This window comes from Myotis brandtii, unplaced genomic scaffold (assembly GCF_000412655.1).
Source record: "Myotis brandtii unplaced genomic scaffold, ASM41265v1 scaffold440, whole genome shotgun sequence".
In the NCBI taxonomy this organism is placed as follows: domain Eukaryota; kingdom Metazoa; phylum Chordata; class Mammalia; order Chiroptera; family Vespertilionidae; genus Myotis; species Myotis brandtii.
This window is the reverse complement of record NW_005366834.1, coordinates 4,117,179-4,126,997: the sequence shown is the minus strand read 5'-3', so window position 1 is coordinate 4,126,997 and position 9,819 is coordinate 4,117,179. Positions and strand designations below refer to the sequence as shown.

Sequence of the window (9,819 nt, the reverse complement as noted above, 5' to 3'; positions counted from 1 at the left end):
GATTTAGACATTTATGTGATTAAAATTTGAGTTGGCTTTGGCATTAAACAAGATATTGGTACAAATAGAATGAACACAAACTCATTTTTATTTGTATCTCATCTCTGCACCTGGACATTTTTGGAAAGCAAGTGTTACCGGGAAACCCCAGTTAGGCTCGGGCTCCCTGTCACAATGTCCAATAATGAAGGCAGGGTTGAATCATATAAGGCATTTATTGAGAAGGCCAGCCAACCAAGAAGACAGGGAGCTTACAAGCATCCAAAACCTGTCTTCCAGCAAGGTGCAGGGGACAGAACTATAAAGGGGAATGGACTATGGTGAGGCTGAGAATGAAATGCTGCTACATGCAGCCCCTGGAGATCCGCAGAATTAAGCTATTGTTCTTGGTCATCAGGCGATGAGATGATGTCTTGACTCCTGGAGGGGACGGCGTGACCATGCTTAACGGTTCTGCTTCCTTGCTTGGTACATTGTACATTGTCCACAGCTGAGTCACCTCCTCAATCACTTTGCCTGGGATTAAAGAGCGTATGCAGATGCACTGGCCTAAGAAATAAAACTCAAAAAAATTTAACCCTCTGTTCCCATATAAGAAACTTAACCCTCTGTTCACATAAGTATATATATTCTAGGATTTGAAATTAATATGATTATTTTTCAGATTAATTCAGGTGCTCTATCAGTCCCCCCTATCACAAGGTGAGATTCTGGGAAGGCAACATGGTGAACTATTACATACTTAAAATCCATTTGTTATATATTAGTAAAAATAAGAAATACTCAAAGGATGAATTGACTCTTTGTAGCAGGATCAAGAATAGAAACAATGAGGAAAAATTACTTGGATTGGGTAATGAAATAAAGTAAGTGTTGGGTGATTTATTTAAATTTTGTGTGTATTAGTTTCTATATCTAAAACATGGCAATAATAATGAATAACTCCCTCAATGAGTTATAAATTGAGAAAGTTAGTATTGCCATATAACTGTTCACAAATTAGTGACTATTTTTAAATGACATGTTTATTGAACATTCTTTTATAGCATCTAAAGAATATGATTGTATGTTGAAAGTAATTTAAAAATTGATATTTCAATGTTGAGGTACAAAATGAGTAATCTGTTTTATTTTCATTTTGTCCTTTCAATATCATTATTTAATCTCCAAGAATTGATAAGTAATGTAATGTTTCCAAAAAATAAGGCATGTCTCAATATGTTTATATTTATTTTAAATGTTAATTTGACCATTGGGAAGGTCAAAATTGTATTTTCCATTTATTGATATTGCATACTAACATCTTGTAAGAAACCTGTTCAATTAAGCAAAAGTGTTTGACATTTTAAAATGTTAACCCATATGCTTTATTGTCCAATATAATAAATAGATTACCAAAATGCTCAGTCAATTTTGAATTATTTTGAAAGAAAGAGCAGGCATGAATGACAATATTTTTCTTGAAATTGATAAAGCTCAGGGAAATTAAACAGTCATTTTACTATAGCTAAAAGAGAGATAACCCCATACTTCTGAGATGTAGAGATATATTTCTCCTGAAGCAAAGTCTAATTGATTTTAGGATGTGAAAGTCAAACATAATTGGGGGCTGGTAATTATAATTCAAATTTCCATTTTTTCAAAAACAACATACGTTTATAAAGACGTAAAATAAAACTTTATTTAATACATTATAATCTGTCTGTAGTCTGGACTACATCAAGGTTTTTACTTACATATTAGTTATTAAAATATTATCAGTAAAACTTTCTTAGATAATTATTTTAAGAGTCTTATTAAGGTATAATTAATATACAAAGAAACGTATATATATAATGAGTACAACTGATGTGTGTGGACGTAAGCAAACACTCATGAGATGATCACCAGAATCAAGGTGATAGAAGTATCCAGCACACCCAGAGTTGCCTTGAATCCCATTGATTCTGTTTTTACTTTGTTTTGATTTGTGGTAAGAATGCTGACCATGTGATCTACCCACTTAAACTTTGAGTACATAATACCATCTTAACTCTAAGCACTATGTTAGATAGCATAGAAAATTTTCATCTACCATAATTGAAAATTTATACCCATTGAACAATAACTCCCCATGTCTACCACCTTTCTGTCCCTGACAACCATAGTTGTATTCTCTGCTTCTCTAAGTTTGATTATTTTAGATACCTAATAGAAGTGGAATCATGAAGTACCTGTTTGTTACCAGCTTAGCATAATGTCATCCAGACTCACCCATGTTGTCACAAACAGCAGGATTTCCTTTAAAAATAATAATAATGATCCGAATTCTTCTCAAACTCATCCAGAAAATTGAAGTGGAGAGAACACTTACAAACACATTTTATGAGTTCAGCATCACCCTGATCCTAAAACAAAGATACAAGAAGAAAGGAAAGTTATAGGCCAATCTTATCTAATAAAAGAGAAACATGCAAATTGGCCATGCCTCCGCCACACCCACAAGCCACGCCCACCAGCCACGCCCACCAGCCAATCAGGAGCAAGGATGCAAATAAACCTAACCAAGATGGCGGCGCCACAGAGCTGGAGCAAACAGGAGGCTTGGGTTGCCCCTGGCGATGGAGGAAGCCAAGCTTCCTGCCGGCCCTGCTGGCCCTAAGCTCCGCTCAAGGCTACAAAGTTTCAATTATAGAAGATAAATAAATCCCAGATACCTGCTTCCAGCCGCTGTGGCCTCTGCTCAAGGAGAGTCTGGGAGCCTGGGTTGCCTGGGGCCATGACCAGCCAGCAAACAGCCATCAGCCCCTCACCCAGGATGGCCACACCCTCATGGGGTGAGGGTCCCCACTGTGGGGGGCTTGGCCAGCCTGAACAGGGCCCTCAACCCCTCACCCAGGCTGGCCAGGCACCCCAGCGGGAACCCCCATCCTGAAGGGGGTGTGGCCAGCCTGAAAACAGCCCTCAGCCCCTCACCCAGGCTGGCCACACCCCTCTCAGAGGGGACCCTCACCCCATGTGGCATGGCCGACCTGCAAGCCACCACAGGCCCCTCGCCCAGGCTGCCCCACACCCCAAGGGAACCCCCAGCCTGATCTGGGACACCCTTCAGGGCAAACCAGCGGGCCCCCACCCATGCACCAGGCCTCCATCTATACTAATAAAAGGGTAATATGCTAATTAGACTGGGAGACCTTCCAGGAGACCTTCCGGACGTTCTTCTGGACAAAGCCATGGTGGCAGAGCTGAGGTAGAGGCGGTTAGAGGCCAAGAGGGGAGGGCAGTTGTGGGTGATAAGGCTGGTGGGAGGCGGGCTGTTGGGGGTAAGCAGACCAGCAGGGGGGCCAGATGGGGGCAAGCAGGCCATCAGTGGGGGTCAGTTGGAGGTGATCAGGACAGTGGGGGGGCAGTTTGGAGTGAGAAGGCCAGCAGGGGTGGGCAGTTGGGGGTGAGCAGGCCAGTGGGGAGGGAAAGTGGGGGCGAGCAGGCCAGCAGAGGAGGCAGTTGGGGTGAGCAGGCAGGCAGGAAGAGTGGTTAGGGGCAATCAGGCAGGCAGGCAGGTGAGTGGTTAGGAGCCAGCAGTCCCAGACTGTGAGAGGGATGTCCGACTGCTGGTTTAGGCCTGATCCCTGTAAACCGGCAGTAGGACATCCTTCGAGGGGTCCCAGATTGGAGAGGGTACAGGCCGGGCTGAGGAACACCCCCCCACCAGTGCATGAATTTTGTGCACAGGGCCACTAGTATATCTGATAAAGATAAATGCAAAATACCCAACAAAATATTAGCAAATCAAACTCAACAGCAAATTGAAAGGATAAAATAGCATGGTGAAGTGGATTCTATCTCTGGTATGCAAGAATGTTTGTTGAAACATCAGTTTGCATTATATGCAAATCAATTGATGTGATACATTACATTAACAAACTGAAGAATAAAAATCACATGGTGTGCCCTGTCCGTGAGGTTCAGTGGTTGAGTGTTGACCTGTGAACTGAGAGGTCACTGTTCCATTCCCCGTCAGGGCACATGCTGGGATTCCAGGCTCAATCCCCAGTGTGGGTTGTGCAGGAGGCAGCTGATAAAAGATTCTTTCTCCTCACTGATGTTTCAATCTCTCTCTCCCTCACTCTTCCTCTCTTAAATCAATAAAAATATATTTAAAAAAAAATAAAACACATGCTAACCTTAATAGATTGGTTCTTTTTTATTGAAAATATTTGTAAATCTAAAATTATTTCAAACAGAACAAGTTATAAAAAATAAAATAAAATAAACTTCAGATAATTCTTCATTGTGTTTTCTTTTTCATAAAGTGACTATGAGTAGTGAAACAGTGTTCCAAAAACAATACTTACAAATATATACTGAAATATCTGCTTATAGATGGAAAATAAAGACAGAGAGATCATGATTAAAGCCAGAAAATGTTGAAGCAAATTCTGAAAGAGTAAAAGATAGTCCAGTTGATTTAACATAGGAAGAAAGCTTGGAGAATTGTTTAGTTTATGTCTACAGTTATTAATCAGGTTTTTGCAACAATGTTAATTACTGTTTGACTCTTTTATGCCACACAGGGTCTCTTGTTTCATGAGAGAGCACACTAAAACCTAGAAAATATGATGCAAATAGGTCCATAAATATACTACCTGCTTAGATAGTTTTATCTTCTATCTCATATTATCAGTCTTTTCAGTAACTAATCATATTTTATATTTAATATAGTTGCCCCAATTGAAGGACTGAAACTAGCAAAGAGTTATTTTCAGAAGATACAGAGAATAAATATTGTCTTATGGCCTGTTTCTATTTCCTTTGTTGTTACCTTGTACATACTAGAAAAATTTACAAATTTCCCAACATTTTAAATTATCTTTTCAGAGTGGTTAGGGGCAATCAGGCAGGCAGGCAGGTGAGTGGTTAGGAGCCAGCAGTCCCAGACTGTGAGAGGGATGTCCGACTGCTGGTTTAGGCCTGATCCCTGTAAACCGGCAGTAGGACATCCTTCGAGGGGTCCCAGATTGGAGAGGGTACAGGCCGGGCTGAGGAACACCCCCCCACCAGTGCATGAATTTTGTGCACAGGGCCACTAGTATATCTGATAAAGATAAATGCAAAATACCCAACAAAATATTAGCAAATCAAACTCAACAGCAAATTGAAAGGATAAAATAGCATGGTGAAGTGGATTCTATCTCTGGTATGCAAGAATGTTTGTTGAAACATCAGTTTGCATTATATGCAAATCAATTGATGTGATACATTACATTAACAAACTGAAGAATAAAAATCACATGGTGTGCCCTGTCCGTGAGGTTCAGTGGTTGAGTGTTGACCTGTGAACTGAGAGGTCACTGTTCCATTCCCCGTCAGGGCACATGCTGGGATTCCAGGCTCAATCCCCAGTGTGGGTTGTGCAGGAGGCAGCTGATAAAAGATTCTTTCTCCTCACTGATGTTTCAATCTCTCTCTCCCTCACTCTTCCTCTCTTAAATCAATAAAAATATATTTAAAAAAAAATAAAACACATGCTAACCTTAATAGATTGGTTCTTTTTTATTGAAAATATTTGTAAATCTAAAATTATTTCAAACAGAACAAGTTATAAAAAATAAAATAAAATAAACTTCAGATAATTCTTCATTGTGTTTTCTTTTTCATAAAGTGACTATGAGTAGTGAAACAGTGTTCCAAAAACAATACTTACAAATATATACTGAAATATCTGCTTATAGATGGAAAATAAAGACAGAGAGATCATGATTAAAGCCAGAAAATGTTGAAGCAAATTCTGAAAGAGTAAAAGATAGTCCAGTTGATTTAACATAGGAAGAAAGCTTGGAGAATTGTTTAGTTTATGTCTACAGTTATTAATCAGGTTTTTGCAACAATGTTAATTACTGTTTGACTCTTTTATGCCACACAGGGTCTCTTGTTTCATGAGAGAGCACACTAAAACCTAGAAAATATGATGCAAATAGGTCCATAAATATACTACCTGCTTAGATAGTTTTATCTTCTATCTCATATTATCAGTCTTTTCAGTAACTAATCATATTTTATATTTAATATAGTTGCCCCAATTGAAAGACTGAAACCAGCAAAGAGTTATTTTCAGAAGATACAGAGAATAAATATTGTCTTATGGCCTGTTTCTATTTCCTTTGTTGTTACCTTGTACATACTAGAAAAATTTACAAATTTCCCAACATTTTAAATTATCTTTTCCTTAGGGACAGTAATCTGGGACAAAGAAAAATAAAGTTTTAAGAAAATAAAATATTTTTATTGCACATTACACTTTTAATACTGAAATAGTGTTTAATAAGATATATACAAAGCAGATAAGATAACCATTTTCAGCCGAATCTATTAATTTAGTTATCTATAGTACTATTTGTACTTATTCACTTTTTACTTTGTATTTCATTTTTAACCTGATAAACAGGGCAAATAACAGTTTTTGAATAATTTGTGCCTAATAACGGAAGGCATGATGACTTGCTTAAACCTTTTATTATTTTTTATAAATCATTTTGTAATCTATAGGAAAGCTATCATTCTTAGATAATCACACAAAGCTATTACTTCTGCTAAATCAAAAGTGTTTAAGGAAATATCTTCTTAAAGTTACTAATAAATTAAGGCATCCAATTAGTTCAAGATTAACTATCTAGAATTTTACAGTGATCATTATGTCACTATATGAAAATATCCTTGAGGTTAAATTAATAATCAGACTTAATAATGGTTGACAAAGATCTATCTTTCTGATTGATGGATAATGTGGATTGAGAAAATGCATGCCCAGGTTTGACACCCAAAATAATCCATGAGTAAGTAAAACCTTAGAAGACTGTTAGGCAAGCAATATTATTATTAAGAATATGAAAGAAGTTGAAACACCATATCTGCAGTAAGAGACTGAGTATTTTTTTTTTAATCCTCACTGAGGATATTTTTCCATTGATTTTTAGAGAGGGTGGAAGAGAGAGGGAAAGACAGAGAGAAATATCAATGTGAGAGAAACACATCAATTGGTTGCCTCCTGCATGTGCCCCCATCAGGGCCCTGGCCAGGGAGGAGCCTGCAACCTAGGGTCCTGCCCTTGACCAGAATCAAACCTGGGATCCTTCAGTCCACAGGCTTAACACAAACACACAAGAATACCAACAAAGAAACCAATTAAATTTGGTATTCAATGTACAAAAAACATGAAAATAAAGGCCCATCCTAACAACTTTTAGAGGAATAATGGATAAATTAGATTTAAAGATACAATCTATATTTTGGAAAATAGATGGTGTTGGGAGGATATAAAAGGGGATGAACTGGAAGCAGTTGAAAATAATTGCAAGGCACAAAGATCTGCTGCTGAGTTTTCTGATGCCCTTCCACCCTCTGAATGCTTGAAGGATGAATCTCTGCTAGAAGTTCTTCCTTGATCTAATCCACAGAGATACCCAGAGAAGCGACTCAGGAGAGTGAGTCAGAGATCAGTCATACTTTGAAGTGTCCAAACAAACTACCTACTTAGAGGCACCTACCTACAGGTGAAGGCACTGTGGACTTTCAAACTGACTTAAAGGTGCATGTTGTATATGTGTGTATTGTAAGGATATCCTAGGTAATTTTCATATTGGAAACGCTGCACTATGTTGAATAATCATATAATAAATATAATGCTTTTGAAAAAGCATAACTCAAGTTAAGTGATTGAAATTTGTGTCTTTAGAAAAATGATTTCATTAATGTCCGCTATGTTGCTCAGTCTGTTTTACATAATGAAATACTATATCTCCTTTTAAAAATTAGTAAAATAATAAATGTTTTCTTTATACAAACAAAAGAAGTTGTTCATGTTTACTGCCTGCATTTTTCTCACTTCTATCTGCTTATTTTAAAAAATAAATGAAAAGAAAGTTTTTCCTTTTTTTTTTGTTTCAGAGAGCTATGCCCTAAAGCAATTCTTGCACATAAAGCTATTTGTATATAGTAACTGTTTTCTCCTTAGACCCTGTTCTTTTTATTCTCTGCATTTTTATCCCTAGAGCATATACATACTCTTTGTCACATTCATAGCCCTAGGAAAAGAGGTAATGAGAGATAACATATCAAAGTCCATAGAAATAGTCAGTTCTCAGCTTTTGACTTTTACAATTCAAAGTTTTGACTTAAAATAAAAGATGTCAATGAGTCATGGTTACGCAAATTATTTTATGCCCAAGTTTACCAGATATAAGTAAATAATGTATTGAGAGGAGGCTAGAGTCTTTGGCATAGGTGGGTTCCTGAGACAGAACCTAGATGAGGGGGGGGGCGAGGTCTGAGAGTGGATTGTGTGTCCCCCAGGCCCCGGAGTAGATTTGGGAATGCTCTAGCTCTTTGCATCAGGTTGGAAGTAAGAATGTCTACACAGTGTTCCTGGCCGGAGACACCTGAGATATGACCAAAGAGAACAGAGCTTTCAAATATTTTTATTGCACCTGGAGGTGACAAAGATAGGACACAGAAACCACAAGTTTAAAGAGGAGATGGAGAGAGGGAGGAGAAAATCAGCAGTGTCCGGCGTGGACAAATCAGCAAACATCAGTCCAGAAGGGGAATGTCTGAAAGCAAAAAGAATACCATGGAGACCTCTATCTCAAAATCGTTTATTCTCTGAAACTCCTTCAGAAAACCAAAGAAAAGTCATGAGGCTCTAATTTAGCTAATGTTAAAATGCCTCAATGTGTAAAATGGCATATGAAATTGAAGTTTTAATACAGAATCCATTTCTGCAGACTGATTGTGGGGGACATGATTCATGCTATCTACACTACTAGGATAAAATCAAAATTAAAGAAATATACATAATTGTGAAACCATATTTTTAAGTATACATTTTAGTATATTACTTTTTCCTGGTGTTTTCAACATTTCGAAGGAGCATCATTTTATTTTATTTTATTTTATACAGGGCCTTAAAAATTATAAAACTAAACCTGAATTAACATGTAGGAATATTTTTAAACTTGGAAGACAATGCTTGTACAAATTCAAAATAATCTAATTTTAATTGAGAGAACTCAGATTTCAGCAAACTAAAAAGAAGTTGATTTTATAATAAAATTATAAAACTTTCCTAGGGTTACCTAGAAAGCATAGAGGATGTACAATGATACTTTTCTTTGTACTTTTAAGAATGGCCATTTCTAAAACAGCATAAAATGCCCAATTTAATTATGTTTTATTAATGTTCTTCCAAAATGAGTTTGCAATGTGTCACTTGTATTGAAAGAATATGTTGAAGTTATAAATGAAATCTGTATAATTTTTGAATATTATTCCGATAAATTTGTCCACATATTTATATTAATTCAACATTTGGTAATAAAATAAGCAATCCTGTATTTACCATCCTACTTATGGCCATCAAATCAATTTAATAGATGTGACTCATATCATCTTAATAATAACATCAGTATAAAGAGAATTGTTTGTGTATCAAGTCCTCATTGCCAGTGTAGGGAAAAGTAATATCTTGGTATTATTTTTACATTTACCTTTAGATAAGCAATTTTCTCATGCGCCAACTAAAGAAAAAATTATCTAAGAGAGAGATTCATTATTTAGACTCATACCTTAGCACAACAGACAGTAAAAATTTGCATAAAGATGTCATCATTGCTTTAGCTGGTTTGGTTCATTGGATAGAGCCTCAGCCTGCAGGTTAACTTCCTGTGGAGGGCACATGCCCAGGTTGCAGGCTCAACCCCCAGTAAGGGGGTGTGCAGGAGGCAGCCGATCAATAATTTTCTATCATCACTGATGTTTCTATCTCCCTCTCCCTTCCTCTCTAAA

At 37.1% G+C, this 9,819-nt stretch overlaps 1 pseudogene; it reads right to left on the bottom strand.

The window, feature by feature from the left end:
- Positions 1-343: 343 nt before the first annotated feature.
- The window catches only part of LOC102262818, a 77,071-nt pseudogene continuing 67,595 nt past the window's right edge, over positions 344-9,819 (bottom strand).